The sequence below is a fragment of the Ranitomeya imitator genome, chromosome 2 (assembly GCF_032444005.1).
Source record: "Ranitomeya imitator isolate aRanImi1 chromosome 2, aRanImi1.pri, whole genome shotgun sequence".
Taxonomy (NCBI): domain Eukaryota; kingdom Metazoa; phylum Chordata; class Amphibia; order Anura; family Dendrobatidae; genus Ranitomeya; species Ranitomeya imitator.
The window spans coordinates 598498518-598525485 of record NC_091283.1 but is presented as its reverse complement, the minus strand read 5'-3'; the positions used below and the strand labels follow the sequence as shown (position 1 = coordinate 598525485).

The following is a 26968-nucleotide window of genomic DNA, read 5'->3' as shown; positions in this document are numbered from 1 at the left end:
TGCCTCAGTGCATGGACAATGTGGTCTTTGACATGCTGGTGAAGGGCTGGGATGGCTTTTCTCTCAAAGAAGTGTCGACTGGGTAGGTCATAGTGTGGTACTGCGTAGGATATTAAGGCTTTGAAAGCTCCGCTTTCAACCAACTGGTAGGGCATCATCTCTAACAACATTAGTCTAGCAATGTGGGTGTTCAAACCCTGTGTACGCAGATGAGAGGATGAGTACTTTCTTTTCCTAACGAGAGTCTCTTGTAGGGTGAGCTGGACTGGAGAGGTGCATATGGTGGAACTAGCGGTGGTGGTGGTGGTGGACATGGTGGATTGAGAGAGGGTTGGTGATGGTATTCTCGAAGTTGGCCTACATACAGTGTTTCCTACCAATAACCTTGTGATTCCCTGACTGCTTTGGCCTTGCGACGATACCTCCACATTTGCTGGTGGTGGTGTCCTAACCGGTGGGCTTACAGTGAGGGAAGCAATGTAGCGTTGCTGACTACCTTCATTCTGAGCAGGTGCACCAACGGTACGGGACGTTTGGTAGTTAGTCCAGGCTTGCAAGTGCATGCTGGTTAAATGTCTAAGCATGCACGTTGTATTTAAATTTTGAAGATTCTTCCCTCTGCTAGAGGTCTTTGAGCATTTCTTACAGATAACTTTTGACTGATCATTCGGATCTTGGTTAACAAATTGCCACACTGCACTCTTCCTACTATGGAATACCTTTTCAGGCATTGCACGCTGTGCTACTTTCACCGGATGACCACGCTGTCCTAAAACTGTTTTTGTTTTTGACAAACGGTTTTGGTCTGATATGGGCCTGCCAGATGACAGCTGTTGCGATGTAGATGGCTGCTGCGGATCATCCTCCTCTGCTTCTGAGCTACTGGCAGTGGCACCCTCTTCCCCCAATGGCTGCAAATCTGGGTCAACAACTGGGTCATCTATCACCTCCTCTTCAATGTCATGTGCACCTTCCTCTGTGTCACCGTGTAAGGTGCTATAGCGTTCGGGACGGGGCACCATAGTCTCATCAGGGTCAGATTCTGGCTCAGTACACTGCGAGGGCAATGTAGTGATCTGAGTCAATGGAACAGCATTATAATCTAGCTGTGGCTGTGCGTCAGTGCACTCCATGTCCGATTCATCTTGTAAAGGGCAGTTAACAATTTCCCGTTCTAACCCAGGCATAGTATCTGTAAAGAGCTCCATGGAGTAACCTGTAGTGTCGCCTGACGCATCCTTCACTTTTGGTTTGGGTGAAGGACACCCTGACCGGCAGCATCCACTGATGACTCGCTGCTTTTATATTTGGAACTTTCTGAAGAGGAGGCGAAAGAGCTAGAGGCTGAGTCAGCAAGAAAGCCAAATCTTTTTTCCTGCTGCTCTGGCTTTAAAAGCCGTTTTCCTACTCCCAGATAAGGGAGCCTTCGAGGCCTTGTGTAGCCAGACGATGACGCTGGCTCAACACCTCCAGCCTAAAGGCCCCTTTACATTATGCGACGCTGCAGCGATACCGACAACGATCCGGATCGCTGCAGCGTCGCTGTTTGGTCGCTGGAGAGCTGTCACACAGACAGCTCTCCAGCGACCAACGATCCCGAAGTCCCCGGGTAACCAGGGTAAACATCGGTTTACTAAGCGCAGGGCCGCGCTTAGTAACCCGATGTTTACCCTGGTTACCAGCGTAAAAGTAAAAAAAACAAACACTACATACTTACCTACTGCTGTCTGTCCCCGGCGCTGTGCTTCTCTGCACTCCTCCTGCACTGACTGGAAACTGTCTTCAACGATGCCGAAGTCCCCCTGCAGCACCCGGGTAACCAGGGTAAACATCGGGTTACTAAGTGCAGGGCCGCGCTTAGTAACCCGATATTTACCCTGGTTACCATTGTAAAAGTAAAAATAAAAAACACTACATACTCACATTCTGATGTCTGTCACGTCCCCTGCCGTCAGCTTCCCGCACTGACTGTGTTAGCGCCGGCCGTAACGCAGAGCACAGCGGTGACGTCACCGCTGTGCTCTGCTTTACGGCCGGCGCTAACAGTCAGTGCAGGGAAGCTGACGGCGGGGGATGTGACAGACATCGGAATGTGAGTATGTACTGTTTTTTTTTACTTTAACAATGGTAACCAGGGTAAATATCAGGTTACTAAGCGCGGCCCTGCGCTTAGTAACCCGATATTTACCCTGGTTACAAGTGAACACATCGCTGGATCGGCGTCACACACGCCGATCCAGTGATGACAGCGAGTGATCAACGACCAAAAAAAGGTCCTGATCATTCCCCAACGACCAACGATCTCCCAGCAGGGGACTGATCGTTGGTCGCTGTCACACATAACGAGATCGTTAGCGGGATCGTTGCTACGTCCCAAAAAGCGTGACGTTGCAACGATATCGTTAACGAAATCGTTATGTGTGAAGGTACCTTTAGGTCCAGTGTATATAACAACTCAATCTAAATGCCAGAAAGTGGCTGGCTGATATACAACAAACTAACAGGACAGAAGTATATTCACTTTGTGAGAATTTGAATCTCACTTTTTTGGGGGGAGACTAAACCAAAACTCAGGCCCAGTGTATAAAACAACACAATGTAAGTGGCAGAAAGTGGCTGGAAGATATATGAAAAAATACAAGGACTGTAGTACAATTTCAATCTCCCTACAATGATCTCAGGAAAAGTATGGTAGCAATAAAAAGGACTGCTGCACACAAAAGTGTGGACAAATAAACAAGATAACTGTGCAGAAAGGAGCAACAAGATTTTTGCTTTTAAGAAAGCAGTTGGTTTGCACAGCGGCGTGCAAACAGCAACGCAGCTATCAGGGAGCCTTATAAGGCAGCCTAATAAGCTACAGAACTGATGCACAAAAATCTAGCCACCACTGTCCCTGCAAACAAATGGTGGTGTTGGACAGTGGAAATCGCTACAGCACAAGCAGTTTCGGGGCTTATTCTTCCCTCCCTAACTATATCCCTTTTTCTGATGAAGCTGCGGCAACCTCTCCCTTTGCCGAAAGTCGGCGATTTTTGAATTTGTCCGATCCGTTTCGCTCAACCCTAATAAGCACCCTTTATTTACTACACAATATTCCAAAGGCACATTTGACCACTCTCCATGCACATGACAAACGCTAATTAAAACACGTCAACGGTGATCCAGAGCACATCATAAAAAGGGTCTCAAAACATGCCGCTATAATTGGAAGACATCATCTGCAACCAAGACATACGGCGCTGGATCTAATGTGGAGCCGGGTGTGGCCCATGGAGGTGAGACACCTACCGTAATTCCTTGTTCCAAAGCTGCTGAACCAATATGGAAGAATTGAAGATTTGGGAATCTCCTGGTCCCCCTAGGCCCAAATATCCACAATTACAAACCTGCATGTTGTGTCAACCAAGCCCAACAGTACAATGCATATATAAATAGCCTCATAGAGGTCCAGTTAGGAGAAAAGGTCTCTTCTGTAAGAGATACTGCGAAAACTGCTCTGAGTAGGTGACTACTAAAGTACTGGCATAATATTGTTGTTTTATTGATATATGCATAGAAAAGGTCATGAAAGCTGTGCAGTGATTGGTTGGCTGCAATGGAGAGCACAGGGGGTTTATTTAGACAGTTCAGTAAATCTCCTCCATAGGTTTTTTTGCAAAAATATAGTGTTTTTAAAGCTTTTTTTCACCTTACCAATTGTTATTCATACTGTATTATTGGCTGTACATCAATAGGAAAATGTGAAAAACATTATAAGCCGATCAAGTTTTGTGGAATTTTTGTCCCACTTTTGGATGTATTTTTTTTCTCTCTAGCATTTTTTTACATGTACAGTTTACTGTAAGGAAAAACATATATATCTCAGTGAAAATAGCCTGGGAAAAAAACTATTTGTGAAGGAAGCCTAGGGTCTATCCCCCTTCACTGGGATCTGTTCCCAAATTGTAAACATGCAGAAAGAAAGGCAGATGCTAAATATGTTTCCTCATAACAGGAATAGTAGAAGCACAAGACTGAACTCAGTGCTGTAGTGTACACTGACACCTGAGCATTAGCCTGTGGCTAGGAAGAAGTCCGCTCTGCATTGAACAGAGCAGCGGAGCAAGGAGGGGAGGGTGAGATGTGCAGACTGTCAAGGAAAGAGAGGAACATTTAATGTGTCTTCTGTGCCCCCGGCAGGAGATGTCCACATGAGGGATAAAAGAAGAGGCAGAAATGGTAGAGACAGAGTACGCTGCATATACACATCACACACTTCATTATACGGCCATTTACCGAAGGCCGGGCCACCCGCTCTCTGGAATGAGCGTTCCCGTCACACCGATTTCTAAGGAATGGCTTCATAGATGAGGAGGCTATCCTAGCGTGCACATCTTATTAGTTATTACACAACCACAGTTCTTGCAGAATTCAGAAAATGTTTCTCATATTTATCCCTCAATGAACCCCGACGAAATTATTTTGCTTTCATTATATCACTAGGTTCTCTATCTGTGATACATGCATGATGGTTCCTTGAGGACTGAAGCTGTGAAACATTGGTCCATAACATAACAGAGGTTCTCCATATGTGGTACATTTTCCTCCTGGGGTACGTGCCATATTTCTAGGTGTTACGAGTGTGGGAAACATTGAGAAACCATAATCTAGAACATTTGGAAAGGAATAAATATGTGGAAAGTGATTCCCCCTAGTGGCAATTATACACAGCTAGATTTTTATTATGTAAAGGTCAGATTGAATTAGAAAAACTCTGCTGGAAGGGTTTTTGGAGGCTACTATATTGATTATGTTGGGGGTAAAAATGAGGCCATTTTGGTTGTATATAGGCAAGATATTTTTATACAGTACAATGGCATTATTTATGTACACTTCATATTAACGTTACTCATTCCATTTATAATGAGACCAGGCATTGAAAATGTCAAGAGTAGAAATTTGTATCAACCACATCACATTTTTCTAAACCTCTGTAACCATTTTACAAGGGGCAAAATTATTAAGGTTTGGATGCAAGTATAGCAGTGACAAGCTAATTGGTTTTATTTGGGGCTTTTTTTGCTGCATTTTTTCTGGCTCTAAATGTACACAAAAAAAATTAATAGCTCAGTGGTTAGCACTGTTGCTTTAGTTCGGTGAAGTCCTTAATTCAAATCCCACAAAGGGCAAAATCTGCAAGGAGTTTGCATGTTCTCCATTAAGTTTGGGTGAGTTTCCTTCTGGTACTTCTTTTGGCTTAAAAGAAAAAATGATGGGCTGCCCATCACACAACGCAGGAAACACGGTTTGTGACACACATGCATTGGTGTCAGGATTTTGATTCAATAACAAAATTAGCACTGAGAGGTTTATTACCGCCCTCCTTGTTTGCAATTTGTGAAGAATAAAAAAAATACTGCTATTAATGTGCTGGTACTGCAGTATATCAGAGATAAATCAACTCACAGTCACAATGAGTGACTATACAGCTACAGGATCTCCCTATATGACTTGAATCTTTGAATCACAGACTGAGGCTACCACTACCATTTTCAATGTGATTTAGCAATGAAGTAGCGCATAACAATCAGATATTTCCTTTTTCTATTCCTTTATGGAATAAGCTGTGACCTTGACCTCCTATTCTTATGATTGAAAAGAGTAAAATGTCGTTGCTCTCATGCTTTATATTCAGTGTAATATACCACCCTAATTGGATGGTCTTGATAGACTCTCTGATGAGATTGTTGCAAGGCATTATGGGAAAGCACCCGTGGCCATACCTTAAATCATTATCACATTCATAGAGTCTTCAGCACAGTGAGAAATGACATTGGACATTCTAGATTTCGAATTCAGGAGACCAGGGAATTTGAGCAAATTCAACTCAGAGTCTATCCTATGTGCATCAATTGGCTCACTCCTATCAGGAACCCTAAACTGCCACCAAACATGTGCATTATTCTAAATGTGTTTCCCTTTTTCATATAAGCCACTTCTGCAAAAACATCTGGGTGTGTAAAACCACCCTAAATAAAGACTTGTGCAGATGGCGGTATTTTAGCTCCAAGTGCGATTTGACAAAACATCGGATCATACATGGACCAATGTTATTATATGGAGCTGTGCACATGTCCGATTTTTTTCCTCGGACCTTCTCTGTAGGAGAAAAAAAAAATCACAGAATGCACGATTTGAATCCAAGTGCTGTCTGATTTTCATGGACTCAAGCAAAAAAGGCAGCACTCTGTAGCGCCATAGCATGCAAATATGAAATATGAAAATTTAATTGCATTACTGCATTACAAATATGAAAAATTGAGAAACCTTAGCGCATAAATTGGACAATTCATATGTACCTGGAAGCCACTTTAAGGCGTTTCTCATTTCCAGGACCTAGCAATGCCTTTCCTCTCTTAGATTAAAGTCTTCATCTGTATGGGAATCTCTCTCTCTTTGGAGAGGTAGTGGTCCTGCTGGGATTAAAAACACCTGTGGCTAAAAGGCGGAGTGCTCAGTCAGAAGGCTAAGGAATTTATGGACTGACAGAATGAAGAAGATGGAGTACATTTTTTTCCATCTTCTCGTCCTCGCAAATCGGATCACACTCTGATCATACTTTGATCAAACTCTGATCAAAGTTTGATCAAGTTGTGATTAGTAGCATGATCCTCCCAATTCTCTTGGAAGAGATAAAATGTGGTGCTGTGACCCTAGCCATAAGCTTAGTCATTGTATAAGGGAAATTTATGCAGTAACTTCTCACAGAAAGATTCTTTTTGTCACTAAAGGTAATGTTACACTAAACGATTTACCAACGATCACGACCAACTATACGACCTGGCCGTGATCGTTGGTAAGTCGTTGTGTGGTCGCTGGGGAGCTGTCACACAGACAGCTCTCTCCAGCGACCAACGATCAGGGGAACAACTTCGGCATCGTTGAAACTGTCTTCAACGATGCCGAAGTCCCCGGGTAACCAGGGTAAATATCGGGTTACTAAGTGCAGGGCCGCGCTTAGTAACCCGATATTTACCCTGGTTACCATTGTAAAAGTAAAAAAAAAACAGTACATACTCACATTCCGATGTCTGTCACGTCCCTCGGCATCAGCTTCCCTGCACTGTGTAAGCGTCGGCCGTAAAGCAGAGCGGTGACGTCACCGCTGTGCTCTGCTTTACGGCCGGCCGGCGCTGACACAGTGCAGGAAAGCTGACGGCAAGGGACGTGACAGACATCGGAATGTGAGTATGTAGTGTTTTTTTTTTTTTACTTTTACAATGGTAACCAGGGTAAATACCGGGTTACTAAGCGTGGCCCTGCACTTAGTAACCCGATGTTTACCCTGGTTACAGGTGAACACATCGCTAGATCGGCGTCACACACGCCGATCTAGTGATGACAGCGGGTGATCAGCGACCAAAAAAAGGTCCTGATCATTCCCCAGCGACCAACAATCTCCCAGCAGGGGTCTGATCGTTGGTCGCTGTCATACATAAAGATATCGTTAGCGGGATCGTTGCTACGTCACAAAAAGCGTGACGTTGCAACGATAGCCTTAACGATATCTTTGTGTGAAAGTACCTCTAGGCATATTCCCGATGGTCACTATATGCTATGAAAAACCTTACTGTGAAAATCTCACAGCTTTAAGCTGCTATATTTACTGTAATACCTGACCTGTTACACTGTTTGATTCCTACATTCCTTTTTTTTTAATATAAGAACTTTAATAAAAATACAATAAACCAGAAATCTTATGGAATAGGACATCAGCTGTTCCCACAAAAATTGGTGTTTTCAGATATCTTATATCTCAAGTATATGGCCAGCTTCTTAGCATCTTTGTAGTAGCTAGGTATTGCGCTGAAAAAATACAAAAAGTTCAATATTTCCAATCAACAAGCACTAATGGAAACTAAAAATAGAAGTCGCAATTGTTTGGAAATGATTGCATTTTGTGGTTAAAGTATTTATCGGAATTATCCAGTGGACTGCAGATCCCTGGTCACTCTCGCTAATACATCAATAACCAATATTCCTGCAGTGTTAATACGTATACTACAGTGTTATTGATAGGGAAATGATGAGGATATATAATAGGAGGTGTCTGTGTAGTTTAATAAATGTTAGCGGCAAGAATAGAATATCAATATTTCCTATGCAGTACTTGAGCTGGAGCAACTCTATGGTTACTTATTAGAAGCTGATTAAATTGGACTGGTCCAGATGACAAGAAATATCACATCCTTATATCACTGCGCATTTTCAGACTTGTGTAATGAAGTGTTAGTAGAAAGCATCTGGAGCAAATCTATTTATTTATAAAGGGCAAAAAGGATTTGTTGCTGTAACCTATTTCAAATAAAGTATTTGAAAGTGGGATTTTATTTCCATTTGTTTAAGCTCCTGTTCTTTGTTGTGTGAAACTAAGCATAGGAAAAGATGGATATGTTCACTTGTTACTCAATTTATGTAATAAACCTTAAATTGTTGTTTTTCCAATGAAATTAGAACATAATCCCTTCCTGAAATAGCAATTTTGCTTTTTATCGCCTTCAGTTTTTCATAGCTGCCTTTCAACATCTTTTATTTTTTCAATGACATTGCCATAGGAGTTTTTTTGGCTGTACAACTTAAACTTAATTTACCCCAAATTTGGCTTATTTATCAAAGCTCTTTTACCTGACGTCATACTGCATAGAGGCGGTCATACAAGCAAGAGGAGGTGGCGCTGAGCGGTGAATAGAGCTGGAGTGACAGAGGCTGAATTTTCACCAAAAATTTGACTCGCAGAAGATAAATTTGCACTGATCTCAATACTGGAAACCTTGTAACCATAAGACATTGAGACCATAAGAGTTTACAATTTTATAGGCAAGAGAGAGGGGACTGCACTGTTCATAAGAGCTTACACTTTACAGGAAAGAGAGAGAGAGGAACCCGCTGACCTTAAGAGCTGACACTCTACAAGAGAGAGAGAAGAACCCACTGAACATAAGAACTAATGTTTTACAGGTGAGGGAGAGAGGACCCTGCTGACTATAAGACCATACACTTTACAGACGAGAGAGAGGACACCACTAGCCATAAGATCATACACTTTACAGGCAAGAGAGAGGACACCACTGACCAATAAAGCTTACATACTATAGAAGAGAGAGAGGACCCTGCTGACTATCAGACCATACACTTTAAAGGCAAGAGAGAAGACACCACTGACCACTAAAGCTTACACACTACAGGAGAGAGAGAGGACACCACTAGCAATAAGATCATACACTTTATACGCAAGAGAGAGGACACCACTGACCATTAAAAGGAACCTCTCACCAGTTTTGTGAAATATCAGCTAAAAATATCACCTTATTCAACGTCTGCTATACATTCCCTACATCCTTATATAACCCCTTAACTCCCCTTGTATATTCCTGAAAAAGAAATTTAATTTCTCCAGCGCTGTATGGTAATCTTCTCAATCCGGTCCGATGGGTATGGTTTCGGGCCTCTACATTCCTCCCTCTGGCTTCTTCTCACCATCCTCCTGACATGGATAACGATCCACATCGCCATGCAACATATCGCACCTGCTCAGAAATATTGCATTTTGCAACTGCACAGTATGCTCTGCCCAACTGCGGGCCAAGCTGAAAAACAGAAGTGCGCAGGTGCTGGCAAATGTAGTTCCGATATATGAGCCGGAAGTACGCGTGTCTGCGCATGACACTTCTGTTTTTCGGCTTCGCCCGCAGTTGGGCAATGCATTCTGCGCAGTCGCAAAATGCAATATTTCTGAGCAAGCGTGAGATGTCACACAGCGTAAGAGGCATCATCCATGAAGTAGGACGGCGAGCAACAGCTGATGGGAGTGATGTAGAGGCCCAGAACCACGACCATCGGACCAGACTGAGAAGAGTACCATACAGCATGGGATAAATTAAAAAGGTTTTTGATGAGTATACAAGGGGAGTCAGGGGGTTATAAAAGGATTTAGGGAATGCATAGCAGACACTGAATAAGGTGATATTTTTAGCTGTTATGTCACAAAAGTGGTGACAGGATCTCTTTAAAGCCTACACACTACAGAAGTGAGAGAAGACCTGCTGACCATAAGAGCTTATGTTGGGAGGCGAACCAAGCTAGCGGTCTCTCCTGTGTGTCTGGGCCAGAACCGTCAGGGCTGTCACAAGTGTTTCAGGGGGAAGAGATTGCTGAGCGGAGCAGTTCAGGACACCTGACTGATAGGGGCGGGTGAGACATAAATAGCAGTTTGAGCGGGAAGATGAGGCACTTGGCGTTTAACGAGCTTGTGAGTAGTGAGACAGTCGACTCCCTCTCCACGGTCCCATGCCCGCTACCTGTGCCTATACCCCCAGCTAGCCAGACTGTCGACACATCCTACCCTCAGCTCAGTGAGACTTCGGCTCCGGGTAGTGACCAGGACAGAGTAAGTACCTTGGCTCCGCTCACCATCGCGGAGGCACTGCTTAGTCCTATCCTTGCGGTGCCTGCTAAAAACCGGCCCGTGCCTGTGTCCGCTGGACTGTGTGCTTCTTCTACAGCCTTGCTTACTGAACCTTCTGCCTCTTCTTCTGTTCCGCCGACCATCATCTCTACTCCACCGTGCGCACGGATCAGGAGATCACATGCTGAAGATCCCTGAGGATTTGTCGTTGCAAGGAGAAAGTGCATCGCTCATCTACGGGAAAGGATCAGAGACATCCCGTGCCGCCTGCGGCACCGCCGAGGGATCTTCCTGCCACCTTCCTCCAGCGCACAGAGACTGATAAGTTAACCTTTTACTTTCTTCTGCATTTGACTCCTCCTCAAGTTCCCATCCGTTACCCCACTGCTTGCACCATTACTGTTTATATATATATAAAGAACCTGGTAACTTTAGCTCTTCCTCCTGTGTGTCACTGCATCCTACGCGCCTGCTAGCATCCTACACTTACACTCTACAGAAGAGAGAGACTGAACCAGCAACTCTGGAGATGGAAAATTACTCTGCTGTACAAACTATGCTCCACTCGGAACTGCTGATTTCTGATAGTCCAGGTACTGACCCTCACTGTACAATGTAGGATTATCGGCAAGATGTTAAACCTGCAGGGCATTATGGGGAGTCCTGAGCAGCCACGCAAAGAAAACATTAACCTGCTCGCCGATGTTTCAGCATTGCGCGAAATGGTGCTTGGGCAAGATTGCTTTTGCGAACAACAAGCAGAATCTCAAAATGTTAGAATTTGCTTGAAAACACAAATTTATAAAAATTTTACTCAAATTTCATCCTCTGCAATTTGATCTACTCATGTCTATTTGCTTTGTGCTGTTCCTCCTGAATATTTATGAATTATTGACAAATGGGTTTTACCTTTCATCTTGTGAAAGGTGTATGTCCTTACACAGTTTGGCGCAGTTCTCACAGATTAGACAGGATGATTTACACTTTGCTTTAATATACAGTGTGTCCAATCATTGTGAGCCAAAACCGCAACAGTTTTCTCATGAAGTTTGTGTTTTTTAAACTCTTCATAACGAGGTGATTTTCTGTTTTTGTGCCTCTGGTTTTACTTTCCTATTTCCAAGAGCAATAATAATTTGTTCATTTTTCTGATATCATAGTCATTTCAGTGCTTATTTTTTGCAAAACGAGGTGAAGTTTTGAAAGACACTATTCATTTTATCATTAAATGTAAGGGAAAATGGGCAAAAAAAATTGAAGTGCAGTGAACTGGTGAAAAAAAAAATCAATTCTACCATTTTTTGAGGGTTCTTGTTTTTACAGTATTAATTGTTTGATAACAATGACCTGGCAATATGATTCTCCATGTCATTACAATTTGGGTGCTGTCAGACTGTCGCATTACTCGCACAAGGATTGCATCACAATCCTTAGACTCTCCTGACCTGAGCATTACAGCTGCATAGAAATACATATACATATACAGTAGTTTGTTTGCTTGTTTTTTTTTTTATTTAAGTGGTGTAAAAAAAATTAGATTCTTGTAAAAGAAAAAAATTGTTTTGTGTCGCCAATTTCTTAGATTCATAACCTGACATTCTGACGTTTTTACTGGTACTAGTTCTGGGTAGATATATTTTGGTCACTTTTCATTGTAATATTTTTAGAAATGTGTGACAATCAAAAAACGCACTTCTTGCATTTTGAGTTTTTCTCTCATCATGACTTAATTTACTGTTCAGGTTAATTAATCTCATATATTAATAATTTGGATTTTTATGGAAGTGGCAGTATCAAATATGCTTATTCTTTTATTTCTTAATTATTAATGTGGGGAAAAGGAGAAGATTCAAATTTTTGTAGTTTTTCATATTTTTAAAAACTTATTTTTCATTTTTCACTTTATTTTTTAGTCCCCTTAGCCAAGGCAAACAGGATCATGGGGTGCACTAGAAGAGGTCTGGATACACATGATGAGAGCATTATACTGCCTCTGTACAAATCACTAGTAAGACCGCACATGGAGTACTGTGTCCAGTTTTGGGCACCGGTGCTCAGGAAGGATATAATGGAACTAGAGAGAGTACAAAGGAGGGCAACAAAATGAATAAAGGGGATGGGAGAACTACAATACCCAGATAGATTAGCGAAATTAGGATTATTTAGTCTAGAAAAAAGACGACTGAGGGGCGATCTAATAACCATGTATAAGTATATAAGAGGACAATACAAATATCTCGCTGAGGATCTGTTTATACCAAGGAAGGTGACGGACACAAGGGGGCATTCTTTGCGTCTGGAGGAGAGAAGGTTTTTCCACCAACATAGAAGAGGATTCTTTACTGTTAGGGCAGTGATAATCTGGAATTGCTTGCCTGAGGAGGTGATGATGGCGAACTCAGTCGAGGGGTTCAAGAGAGACCTGGATGTCTTGCTGGAGCAGAACAATATTGTATCATATAATTATTAGGTTCTGTAGAAGGACGTAGATCTGGGGATTTATTATGATGGAATATAAGCTGAACTAGATGGACAAATGTCTTTTTTCGGCCTTACTAACTATGTTACTATGTTACTATGTAACATGCAAACATCTGATCACTTGTTCTATCTACTGCAATACAGGAGTATATAGGCAAAATAATGTTCTATAAAGACCAGCCAAAGATGACCGCCAAGGGGACCTTCAGCAGACCTCTGGCTCCTACGACAACTTGTCCACTTGTATACAGCCTTTGCATGCAGCAGTGTTAGTTAAATGACACTGTTAGCAATTGATAGCAACATTTAAATGGTTAAACAGCAGCGATTGGAAACAGCTCTTGTCACTGCTGTTATACCAGGAAGCTGGCTGTGTATACAAATTACATCTCCTAGACATGGTGCAGACTGGCAGACTCAGTTTCTCTATGTCATATGTCGAAAAGTGGTTAAGCATGGTAATTAACTGTTTCTCACTAGTGATGAGCGAATATACTCGTTACTCCAGATTTCTCGAGCACGCTCGGGTGTCCTCCGAGTATTTTTTAGTGCTCAGAGTTTTAATTTTCCTCACCTCAGCTGAATGATTTACATCTCTTAGCCATCTTGATTACATATGCGTATTCCCTAGCAACCAGGAAACCCCCACATGTACTTATGCTGGCTAACAGATGTAAATCATTCAGCTGCAGCGATGAAAAGGAAATCTCCGCGCACTAAAAAATACTCGGAGGACACCTGAGCGTGCTCGAGAAATCTCGAGTAACGAGTATATTCGCTCATCACTATTTTTCACCTGTAAAGACCACATGACCAAATCAATGTCTATATGTATCCTTGACCACTTAAAGGGATTGGCCTAGACTTTAACATTGATGGCCTATCCTTAGGATAAGTAATCAATGTCTGATTGGTGGCATGTGACACCTGGCACCCCAGCCTATCAGCTTTTCCTGGTGTCATGGAATGGTGACCACAGCCAGGTACTGCACTTCAATCCCCTATTGATTTGAGCTGGAAGTGCAGTACCTGGCCAAGGCCACTATAGCGACGACGGAGCTGTGCAGCTCCGTAACTGAGCAGTTCTGGGCTGCTGCCAATATTGGGAACAGCTGATTGGCGGGGATGCCTGATGTCTCACCCCCACCAATCAGACATTGATGCTAAAGTCTTGGGCACCATCTTCATGGGGCCCAGAGTCCTCCTTGAGACCTGTTATCATATTGGCCTGTAGTACATTAGTAAAGTTACCAGGTATTGCTAGTTATGCGTTTTTTTCTGTGATGTATTTTGGATCTTGATGACCTTTTCAGTGAATTGCTTTTAATTTTAAAGTAGAGACTTGCAATAAACGATTCCTTGAGGTTCCTTGACATGGGTTGCAAACTTATGTATTGTGTCTAACATGTCAACTAATTTGTCATATATATTTCCACCTTAGAAAGATACAATCAGGCCCTGTAATGTTGGTGGGAGGAAATGGTGTGTTTGTCCCTGTGGGGTGCACTTAAATAATGCTGTGCAGCCCATCTGATCTGATAGTATGGACGTGACCAATAGGCTGTAGGCCAGCATTGTGCACTATACATATATGTGTCACTGGTGCACTATACACTCCTTATCCTAGTGCATATGAATGTGCCCCACAATGCAGGTGGAGGTGAATTGCAGTATTATATGCTAAGGGACGTGTCGCAGAATAAGTGTGCAAACTGCATCCCTTCTTCGTTAACAGCCTATTGCATGTTCTCCTATTGTTTTTATTACACAGGTTTGGGATTTAAGACTCCCTACTTATAGGTTTGCTTTATGTATAGTGGATAGGGGTACCTTTAGTACATGATTGTGTGGGTAGAGGGGCCCATTGGGAACACTAGGGCCTTTCTAGGGACGCCAGGGTCAGCCATCGTTGAGCGGGGGCGCCTCAACGTTCCCCCTAGGGCGCCAACCCCCGCTGTCAGGCAGCTCGCAGCCTAGATATTTTGTAGGAAATTTCATTTTTTTTCCACACTAGTTTTTCACGGTGTGTGTGTTTGTTTTTTGTTTTTTGGTGCAGCCACAGGTTGGTGGCATTTTATATAAGGTTTAATAAAATTCATGTTGGGTTTTTATATGATTACCACATAAGTCTAGATATTGCAGTTTAATTGAGCCAATTACAATTGGGAACATAAATACAATAAGATTACATTTAGATCTGGATCATTTCTATACTCAAAGTTATAATTAGTGGGGCTGATAACAAGAGATCCAGCACCCCTTCTTTATGAATGAATCTAACAAGTCTACAGCATTATTAGGTCACATGGATGCTAAAATGAGAGAAATATACAGAAAACATTTTACTGCATCTGTGGTTTAGTGGTCTAAAGATGAACAAAAAAATCTGTGTTCAGATTATGCTATTAATCAATTTTTGTGAAAGTAGGTTCTGTATTGCGAGTCAGATATAATTTCTGATACTGGTATGTTTTTTGTATAAAGTCCTTGACTTGAAAAATGGGCTGATAGACGTTAATGTGTGAAAATAGCATTTTATTTAACTATTTTATTTTTTGTTAAGGCCCCTTCACATTTAGCGACGCTGCAGCGATACCGACAACGATCCGAATCGCTGCAGCGTCGCTGTTTGGTCGCTGGAGAGCTGTCACACAGACCGCTCTCCAGCGACCAACGATGCCGGTAACCAGGGTAAACATCGGGTAACTAAGCGCAGGGCCGCGCTTAGTAACCCGATGTTTACCCTGGTTACCATGCTAAAAGTAAAAAAAAAACAAACACTAGATACTTACCTACAGCCGTCTGTCCTCCAGCGCTGCGCTCTGCTTCTCTGCTCTCCTCCTGTACTGTCTGGGAGCCGGAAAGCAGAGCGGTGACGTCACCGCTCTGCTTTCCGGCTCACAGACAGTACAGGAGGAGAGCAGAGCACAGCGCTGGAGGACAGACAGCGGTAGGTAAGTATCTAGTGTTTGTTTTTTTTTACTTTTAGCATGGTAACCAGGGTAAACATCGGGTTACTAAGCGCGACCCTGCGCTTAGTTACCCGATGTTTACCCTGGTTACCAGTGAAGACATCGCTGGATCGGTGTCACACACGCCGATCCAGCGACGTCAGCAGGAGTCCAGCGACGAAATAAAGTTCTGGACTTTATTCAGCGACCAACGATCTCCCAGCAGGGGCCTGATCGTTGGTCGCTGTCACACATAACGATTTCATTAATGATATCGTTGCTACGTCACAAATAGCAACGATATCGTTAACAATATCGTTATGTGTGAAGGTACCTTTAGAGACTTTTCTATTTAAGGGAGCTTGTGAACACACTAAGTACACCCCAGGGAAGCCCAGCTTGAGGTGAAACCTAAGCTGAGTGAGTAAAGGCCCCGTCACACATAGCGACGCTGCAGCGATACCGACAACGATCCGGATCGCTGCAGCGTCGCTGTTTGGTCGCTGGAGAGCTGTCACACAGACCGCTCTCCAGCGACCAACGATCCCGAGGTCCCCGGTAACCAGGGTAAACATCGGGTAACTAAGCGCAGGGCCGCGCTTAGTAACCCGATGTTTACCCTGGTTACCATCGTTAAAGTAAAAAAAAACAAACGCTACATACTTACCTATCGCTGTCTGTCCTCGGCGCTCTGCTTCTCTGGTCTGGCTGTGAGCACAGCGGCCGGAAAGCAGAGCGGTGACGTCACCGCTCTGCTTTCCGGCTGACCGACGCTCACAGCCAGACCAGAGAAGCAAAGCGCCGAGGACAGACAGCGATAGGTAAGTATGTAGCGTTTGTTTTTTTACTTTTAGGATGGTAACCAGGGTAAACATCTGGTTACTAAGCGCCGCCCTGCGCTTAGTAACCCGATGTTTACCCTGGTTACCAGCGAAGACATCGCTGAATCGGCGTCACACACGCCGATTCAGCGATGTCAGCGGGACCTCAACGATCAAAAAATGGCCCAGGCCATTCCGACACGACCAGCGATCTCACAGCAGGGGCCTGATCGCTGGTACGTGTCACACATAGCGAGATCGCTACTGAGATCGCTGTTGCGTCACAAAACTTGTGACTCAGCAGCGATCTCGCTAGCGATCTCGCTATGTGTGACGGGGCCTTTACAGTGGCCCACAAGGTTGTTTATATGTGAAAAGTGCTGACTGCTTTTCCTTATCCTTTAAATAGTAGTAAATGGTCCCTCTATGTTCCTTGCATAATTCCAAGTTTTGATTATACAGAGAAAAAGATTGGTAAAGTGATTTAAGGAACAAAATAAGGATAGCTACGTGTGCATTGTCTATATTGAAGTTCTCAATTTTCCGTGAAGATAAGGAATGAACCTTCAGAAAAGACTGTTGTGTCCAACAGACAGGTATGAACTGGGGCTGAAATTCACCCCTGGCATCTGAAATCACACAGGCCAATGCCCAAACACCAGATGAGATATATATTAGCCTGAGTGGAGGAAAGCAAGATTTACTACAAGACCAATATTTCTAAAGGTACCGTCACACTAGACGATATCGCTAGCGATCCGTGACGTTGCAGCGTCCTCGCTAGCGATATCGTCCAGTGTGACAGGCAGCAGCGATCAGGCCCCTGCTGTGCTGTCGCTGGTCGGGGAAGAAAGTCCAGAACTTTATTTGGTCGCTGGACTCCCCGTAGACATCGCTGAATTGGCGTGTGTGACACCGATTCAGCGATGTCTTCACTGGTAACCAGGGTAAACATCGGGTAACTAAGCGCAGGGCCGCACTTAGTAACCCGATGTTTACCCTGGTTACCATCCTAAAAGTAAAAAAAAACAAACACTACATACTTACCTACAGCCATCTGTCCTCCAGCGCTGTGCTCTGCACTCCTCCTGTACTGGCTGTGAGCGTCGGTCAGCCGGAAAGCAGAGCGGTGATGTCACCGCTCTGCTTTCCGGCCGCTGTGCTCACAGCCAGTGCAGGAGGAGTGCAGAGCACAGCGCTGGAGGACAGACGGCTGTAGGTAAGTATGTAGTGTTTGGTTTTTTTTACTTTTAGGATGGTAACCAGGGTAAACATCGGGTTACTAAGCGCGGCCCTGCACTTAGTTACCCGATGTTTACCCTGGTTACCGGCATCGTTGGTCGCTGGAGAGCGGTCTGTGTGACAGCTCTCCAGCGACCAAACAGCGACGCTGCAGCGATCCGGATCGTTGTCGGTATCGCTGCAGCGTCGCTAAGTGTGACGGTACCTTAATGATACCTCCATCACAATTCTTAACAGTATGCGTGTCTTGAGAAGACCGATTCTGTTAACAACGTAGCAGACAAGGTGGCCAAAGACCAGATAGGCCCTTCTGGCATTTGCCAGCATTGCCAGATGGCCAGTCCAGCCCTGTCAACAGAGTTATGGGCTTTTCGTGACTTTTCTATTGTGAATGATTTTTGGACTTTTTGTTACTGGTGGATGATCCGCTGTATTGTATTCTACCAGAACTACCAATTTACACAGATTATTGAAGCCAAAACATTTAATTGCCATTTGAAATCATCCTAAATCCATGTAGCTCAGCCATATCGGATAGTCTGGCCTATTACAAAAAGGGGTATGATGACCATGCGCATGGCATCGTTCTAAAAATATTAAGAAATCCAGGAACATATTAAAAAATAGCACCCAAGCACACCTATAGTCAGTACATGGTAATGAAGAGAGGACTCAGACTATTTTTAACTCTCCCCTGATTGTTCCATCCTCTGATAGTATTAACATAAGGAGAAATTATGAAAAAAATAACTGAAGCATTCATGATATTTATACCTTAATCACCTTCCCCTAAGGCTGCCCAATTCATGGAGTGATATCCTTCATGGTGGCTCATAGTTGCAATGAATAGGAATATCAGCCGGCAAAATAAATGACTGTGATGACATCATCTGCGTGTTCAGAAGGTCACAATGTGCACAGAATCCTGAAAACATTACGCTGATTTCAGTCTTCATGTTGCGATCGAGATTAATGTGCACTTGTAAATGATGTGCTACAAGCAGTGGTGTGAATATAATGAGTCAACGTGATGCAGCTGTCTCAGGTGAAAATACTTCAGGCCAATGATTTTCCGTGACGTAAAAGAGTCAGCTAGTGGTAGCACCTTCAGATTCATCTCATAGTGCTTCAAGGAATTCACTTAGGCTGGGTTCACATTGCGCTAGGTGTGTCCGTCTAACAGACTCGTTTTTAAGTAGTAAAAACGCAATGTAACGCACATACTAACGCGCCCATAGACTTGCATTGTCTAACGCATCGTGACGCATCCCTAAATTGGTATGCGTTTGTCACATAACTTTTCTTTCTGACGGACCTTCAACGCGGCTTGCAGCGTTCTCGGGTCCAGTCAAGCTAACGCACTACTAACGGAAGCGTTCATTCTGCCATAGAAGGCTATGGCAAACGCAGTCAGACGCAAATCATGAAAAATTTCCAAATAGGACCACACATTTTAATAGCGTTTGAGGGTGGTCACATGTGTCATGTGACAGGAAATGTGATTTCGGCCATTAAAGGAGGAATATACCACCCACACTTTTACTGCACGTGACAGAGTGTTGCAATAGCTCTCCTGAAATGTAAGTACATTTCTATATATATATCTCAGTATACATCATGGGAGTCTGTAATGTCCGTCGGATGTGTGTGTACTAAACATGTATTGCTTTGTTGCACACAGATGTCGGATACAGATGTCAGCATCAGCAGCAGCGTGTCTGCGATTTTTTCGTCACAGTCGGTAGGCTTGCACTTTAAAAAACCACTATAATGTTGTGTGAAACTCCATTGTATTGAGCTAGGCATAACAATCCTGTTTATTGTTTTATTGTGAATAGGAGTCTTCTGAGCCCGAGGCTGCTAGACCACCCCCCAAAAAACATGCTAAAAGCACAAAGGTACATAGCACACATGTTGAATTTTTCAGGCATAAATTTATTGATCCAATGAATGTTAACATTATTTAATGTTAAAATAATTTTTTTTACATTTTACATACACAATAGGTTGTGGCACACGGAGGACACAAAAGAAAGAAGGTCCCTAGCCGTCTGTCGTCGCCACAACTGCCAGTGGTAAATATAAAATTAGAAATATTCTATCCAATATTTATCAACAATCTATCTATTCACTTTCTATCTACTATACCTATAAACTATCTATCAACTATCTATCGCTCCATCTATTTGTCTGTCTATATCTATGTATTTATCTATCTATCTATCTATCTATATCTATGTATCTATCTATCTATCTATCTATCTATCTATCTATCTATCTATCTATATCTATCTATCTATATCTATGTATCTATCAATCTATCTATCTATATTTATGTATCTATCTATTTATCTATCAATATCTATGTATCTATCTATCTATGTATCTATATATCTATCTATATCTATCTATCTATATTTATGTGTCTATCAATCTATCTATATCTATCCATCTATATTTATGTATCTATCTATGTATCTATCTATCTATATCTATGTATCTATCTATCTATATCTATCTATATCTATGTATCTATATATCTATATCTATCTATATCTATGTATCTATCTATCTATATCTATGTATCTATCTATCTATCTATATCTATGTATCTATCTATTGCTATATCTATGTATCTATCTATCTCTGTATATATGAATATGGCCATCCAGTGAAATTGACACTATCAACATAACTTTTTGTGTTTACATAGTCCAAGTCAGCGGCCAAAAAAAAAAGGATTGTCGTTGACGAAGAGCCATTGACTATCCACAACGAGACACTGATCAACCTTGTGGAAGCCAACCCCTCCATATGGGACCAGAGCGACAGCTCCCACCATGACATCGTGAAGAACCGGAAGTTGTGGGATCAAATAATCTGCCACTTTGATCCCCGATACATGGAGAAGTCGACAACCTCAAAGAAAAAAATTGGTAAATATTGGTGACGTAACATCGGAAAATGTTAAAAAAAAAAAAAAAATAATAATAATTCTATCCTATCAACCTATCCACTTGTTGTCTATCTCTCAATTATCAACTATCTGTACACTATATATCTATCTATACACTATTTCTAAACTATTTCTTAACTATCTATCTACTATTTATATATCAACTATCCTAGCAAACTATGAAAAATGTTTCCTATATCTTAAAATTATCTATCTACTATTTTTATATATATATATATATATATTTTTTTTAATTTAAAGCCGATGCTGTCCATACCCGTTGGAAGTCCATCCGCGATCGCTTTGTCCGTGACTACCGGAACAGTCAGAATGCACCAAGCGGATCCAGTGGTAAACGGGTGACCCCGTATGTGCATTATGACCAACTGCTCTTTCTTCAAAAAACATTGTCTCAGCGCTCGTAAGTACAAATAGGTCTGTGTGCGAGACAAAATTGTTTAAAGGAAACTAATTTACTTTTTTTTTTTTTTTTTTTGGGTTACAGCACGATATGCAGTACCGCTGCTCCTAGACCGACAGAGGAACTGGAGCCTTCTCCAGTGGAACCAACGCAACCTGAAGATGTGTCTGGCATCAGCGAGCCACGATCTGCGGATAGAAGCACTGTTGCTGCAGGTGTGAGTGCCCGGTTGCAATCACAGCGTGGACGCAAGCGAGCATCACAAAAAGATGAAGCTGATGCAATTATCGTGGATGGACTCCAACGGGTAGAGGACATGTGTCGTAGTGAGCTCAAAGACCTGAGGCGAGAAATTACCGAGCTGCAAGCACGCGAGTCTGTATACTCTGCTAATGAGTGGAAGCTACTTTTCTTATCCTATGTGCCTGTAGCACAAAATATCCCGGCACATAGAAACCTTATGTTTAGACAAAGACTGAACGAGCTTCTAGAGGAATTTGTGGGCCCCCAGGAACCCGCTCCATCGGGAACAAGAAGAATGGACATGCCGGCCTACAACCCTCAATATAGAGGCCGGGGTGAAACAACCGTGGAACCTCATAGACAATGTAGCAGTCCATCATATAGTTGGGCAGACAATACTCCCGTGCAGTACCAAAGTCTTTAGTACCGTTCACTGTCCCCAGCCAGGTGCAATTACCGCGTTGCAAGTTTTCTTTTTTTTTTGTTATGTTTTTTGTTGTGAATTTCTATTTTTCTTTTTTTTCATCCCTATGGGATATCATATGTTAAACCTGTGTACCAACAGTTTGTTGGAAAAATCCATAAACATTTAGTAAACTGTTTCAAATTTAAGATTCTTGTATGACTTTAACTTTTAACACAACATAACTTTTTACACGACATAAGGTAACTTTTTACACGACATCAGGTTAAACAACTTTTTACACGACACAAGGTAACTTTTTACACTACGTAACTTTTTACACGACATCAGGAAGACTTTACAATATTTTCACACGTATCTGTCTTGCCATGGAACATGGCCTTCATGTGTGAAATAATGTGCAAATTGATCACGAATCCTCATTATTTGTGCTGTTGACCGAACTGCATTCGATTCAATGCTACTGAGGTTCGACTCACAATCATCGGGGTCTACCACCTGGGGTTCATGTCTCGCCACAAAATTATGCAGACAGATGCACGCCTTCACAACACGGTCCACATTTTCTGGTTGCAGTTGCATGCAGGTTAGTAAAATCCGCCATTTTAATGTCAAAATCCCAAAGGCACACTCCACATAACGTCTAGCCCGGCTCAAGCGATAATTAAAAATGCGCCAGCTGGAGTCTAGACTACGGCTTGAGTAGGGCTTGAGGAGATTTTGTCCTAGTTGGAAGGCCTCGTCACCAACTAAAACATAGGGCAAATTTGGGCCTTCGGTCCCCGGAAGAGGTCGTGATGAGGGTATGTTTAAACTTTGGCTGTACAAACATCGGCCCATGTTGGAGTCTCTGAATACTCTGGAATCGTTAGTCCGGCCATAAGCACCAATATCCACAGCAACAAAACGGTACCTGGCATCCGCAATCGCCATCAATACTATAGAAAAGTATTTCTTATAGTTATAGTAGAGGGAACCACTATGCGCAGGTTTCTGAATCCGAATGTGCTTTCCGTCCACGGCACCAATACAATTGGGGAAATTAGCCACATCCTCAAACTGTTGGGAAATCGCTAGCCACATTTCTGATGTTGGTGTTGGTAGCACAAGTGGTTGCAAGTTGTTCCAAATGGCATCACAAGTTTCCCGAACCAGTTGACAAATTGTTGACTTCCCAAGTCTTAACTGATAATGCAGTGACGCAAAAGTTTCTCCGGTAGCCAGATATCTGTCGACCTTCAAAAACAAAAAGCAAAAAAAATTAGGATTTTAATGATCATCTAAAGGCTAGTTACAATAGAATATACAATTGCTAAATGAACATTAGGCCACACAATACCGAGATCTAGTCTTTGTCAATAGAATGATAAAAAAAATGAATAATTACCTTACAGTCACTACTAAACGTTGCTCCGCACTGATGCTTTCACGAAAAGTGCTGCGATGATGATGTATCTCATCCTTCACATGCGAGAGCAGAACATCAAAGGTCTCAATGGACATCCGTAGATAGCGTTGGAATTTGAAGGGATGATCCCGAAGCTGCACATACAGGGTGTGAAAGGCACCATATGTACTCCGCAAGAAATTCACTTCGTGGATCCAATATCTCCTTTGCGAACTACGCTTTCTCTGCCGAAGTCGCAACCGCATCAAGCGAAATCTGACGAGCTCAGACACAAACATCTTGCTAGCAGAAGTTCACTCAATGCTTTCAAAATGGAGAATGAGTCTGTGCCCACACCCGACAATGACAAAAGGAAAAAAAAAAAAAAAGAACAACTTTATTGACAGTGACAAACGCAGACAAACGGATACTTCGTAAACGGACATCAAAATGAAAAAACGCGATCACATGCGTTAACGCTAGCGTTACCGTGACGATGAATTTCACATATTTTTACCCTTTTCTGTGCATGCGTTTAACGCATCCGTTTAACGCCATGTACTTGACGCAATGTGAACCTAGCCTTACAGATTTTCCATCACTTTATGGAATAGTAAAAAAATTGAAAGGGTTATTTCCAAACTAAGATATTTCTTATCAATTGAATAAGGAATAACTTGCTGATCATCCCAAAAATTGGGCAAACAAAAACAAGTTATCCCCTTGATGCTGAACTTGCTGACTGCCAGGTTCTGACCTCTAGGACTCCGAGCGACCCTGAGAACCCTGTCCTGAACGGAGCAGACAAATGCAGTCTTGATTTCTGACCCATTGACGGGAGGATATACCATAGGTGCAAACTGGGAAGCTGCACAGGAGCCCAAGAGGTAAGGGGCCCACTTCTACATCCAGAGAAAGTGGAATTGTGCATTGTTATGACATATTGGACTGCAAAGGGCCCATATACTGTTCTTGCGCAGGGGCCTGCTTCTATCTATGTCCGCCCCTGCTTCCATCCATTGTCTGTGGCCCTGCAGAAACAGTACTCAAATTCCTCAGGCATCCCATAGACAATACATGTAGCATCGCACACCTCTGCTGTATTCAAAACAGGGTTGGAGCCTCACTCTTGGGAATGCTTACAGTTCCTCAGTATCCAGCAATTTAGATAGCAAGGGGGTAACTCATTTTTTTTCTTTAATAACCCTTCACGGCTGGATTCACACACATCTTGATGTTTCAGTGTCACTTTTCATGAAGTTGTAGCTAAATGTTATTTTAAGATATATGGCAAGTCCATATACATATTGATTTTTTGGGATCGGTGTTTTTTTTTTTTTTTTAAATATACCATGCTCTATATATGGCAATTTTTCTGGCATTTTATTCAATAGACTATATGTACACCTGCAGCCAAATATTATTTGTTACCTTTCTGCACCTCTATTACTATTACTGCAGAGGTCGGGTCCCCTGCTTTGATGTGGTCTCCGGCGCTGAGCCCACCTCAAAGCCGGGACGCGATTCACCCGCCACTATTAACAAGTTAAATGCCGCTGTCAAACGCTGACAGCGGCAATTAACCGGCGCTTCCGGCCGCGCAGCCGGAAATGATCGCATCGCCAACCCCCGTCACATGATCAGGGGTCGGCGATGCATCAGGATGGTAACCATAGAGGTCCTTGAGACCTCTATGGTTGCTGATGCCGGATTGCTGTGAGCGCCACCCTGTGGTCGGCGCTCATAGCAAGCCTGCAATTCAGCTACATAGGATTGTTCTGATGATCACTGCTATGTAGCTGAGCCGATCCAGTTGTGCCAGCTTCTAGCCTCCCATGGAGGCTATTGAAGAATGGCAAAAGTTTAAAAAAATGTTTTAAAAAATATGAGAAAATAAAAAAATATAAAAGTTTAACCCCTTCCCGACCTGTGACACAGCGTATGCGTCATGAAAGTCGGTGCCAATCCGACCTGTGACGCATATGCTGTGTCACAGAAAGATCGCGTCCCTGCAGATCGGGTGAAAGGGTTAACTCCCATTTCACCCGATCTGCAGGGACAGGGGGAGTGGTAGTTTAGCCCAGGGGGGGTGGCTTCACCCCCTCGTGGCTACGATCGCTCTGATTGGCTGTTGAAAGTGAAACTGCCAATCAGAGCGATTTGTAATATTTCACCTAAAAAAATGGTGAAATATTACAATCCAGCCATGGCCGATGCTGCAATATCATCGGCCATGGCTGGAAATACTAATGTGCCCCCACCCCACCCCACCGATCGCCCCCCCAGCCCCCCGATCTGTGGCCCGCTCCCCTCCGTCCTGTGCTCCGCTCCCCCGTCCTCCTGTCCGCTCCCCCCGTGCTCCAATCACACCCCCCCGTGCTCCAATCAAACCCCCCCGCACTCCGATCCCCCCCCGTGCTCCGAACCACCCCCCCTGCACACCGATCCACCCCCCCTGCAACCGATCCACCCGCCCGCACACCGATCACTCTCCCCCATGCTCCGATCCCTCCCCCCCGTGCTCCGACGCCCCCCCGTGCCCTGATCTCCCCCCCCTGTGCCCTGATCTCCCCCCCTTATACTTACCGATCCTGGCGGGGTCCGTCCGTCTTCTTCCCCGAGCGCCGCCATGTTCCAAAATGGCGGGCGCATGCGCAGTGCGCCCGCCGAATCTGCCGGCCGGCAGATTCGTTCCAATGTGAATTTTGATCACTGTGATATAATCTATCACAGTGGTCAAAATAAAAAAACAGTAAATGACCCCCCCCATTTGTCCCCCATAGATAGGGACAATAATAAAATAAAGAATTTTTTTTTTTTTTCACTAAGGTTGGAGTTAGAACTAGGGTTAGGGTTAGGGTTAGGGGTAGGGTTAGGGGTAGGGTTAGGGTTAGGGGTAGGGGTAGGGTTAGGGTTAGGGGTAGGGGTAGGGGTAGGGTTAGGGGTAGGGTTAGGGGTAGGGTTAGGGTTAGGGTTAGGGTTTCGGTATGTGCACACGTATTCTGGTCCTCTGCGGATTTTTCCGCAGCGGATTTGATAAATCCGCAGTGCTAAACCGCTGCGGATTTATGGCAGATTTACCACGGTTTTTCTGCGCATTTCACTGCGGTTTTACAACTGCGATTTTCTATTGGAGCAGTTGTAAAACCGCTGTGGAATCCGCAGAAAGAAGTGACATGCTGCGGAATGTAAACCGCTGCGTTTCCGTGCAGTTTTTCCGCAGCATGTGTACAGCGATTTTTGTTTCCCATAGGTTTACATTGAACTGTAAACTCATGGGAAACTGCTGCGGATCCGCAGCATTTTCCGAAGCGTGTGCACATACCTTTAGAATTAGGCTATGTGCACACGGTGCGGATTTGGCTGCGGATCCGCAGCGGATTGGCCGCTGCGGATCCGCAGCAGTGTTCCATCAGGTTTACAGTACCATGTAAACCTATGGAAAACCAAATCCGCTGTGCCCATGGTGCGGAAAATACCGCACGGAAACGCTGCGTTGTATTTTCCGCAGCATGTCAATTCTTTGTGCGGATTCCGCAGCGTTTTACACCTATTCCTCAATAGGAATCCGCAGGTGAAATCCGCAGTAAATCCG

General features: G+C 43.4%; 1 long non-coding RNA gene across 1 annotated transcript; it reads left to right on the top strand.

The window, feature by feature from the left end:
• Positions 1-19674: 19674 nt before the first annotated feature.
• On the top strand, positions 19675-20809 carry LOC138667620 (uncharacterized). Its single transcript, XR_011318864.1, has 3 exons — positions 19675-19840; positions 19949-20017; positions 20656-20809. It is a non-coding gene; the product is annotated as an uncharacterized lncRNA (long non-coding RNA).
• Positions 20810-26968: the final 6159 nt, after the last annotated feature.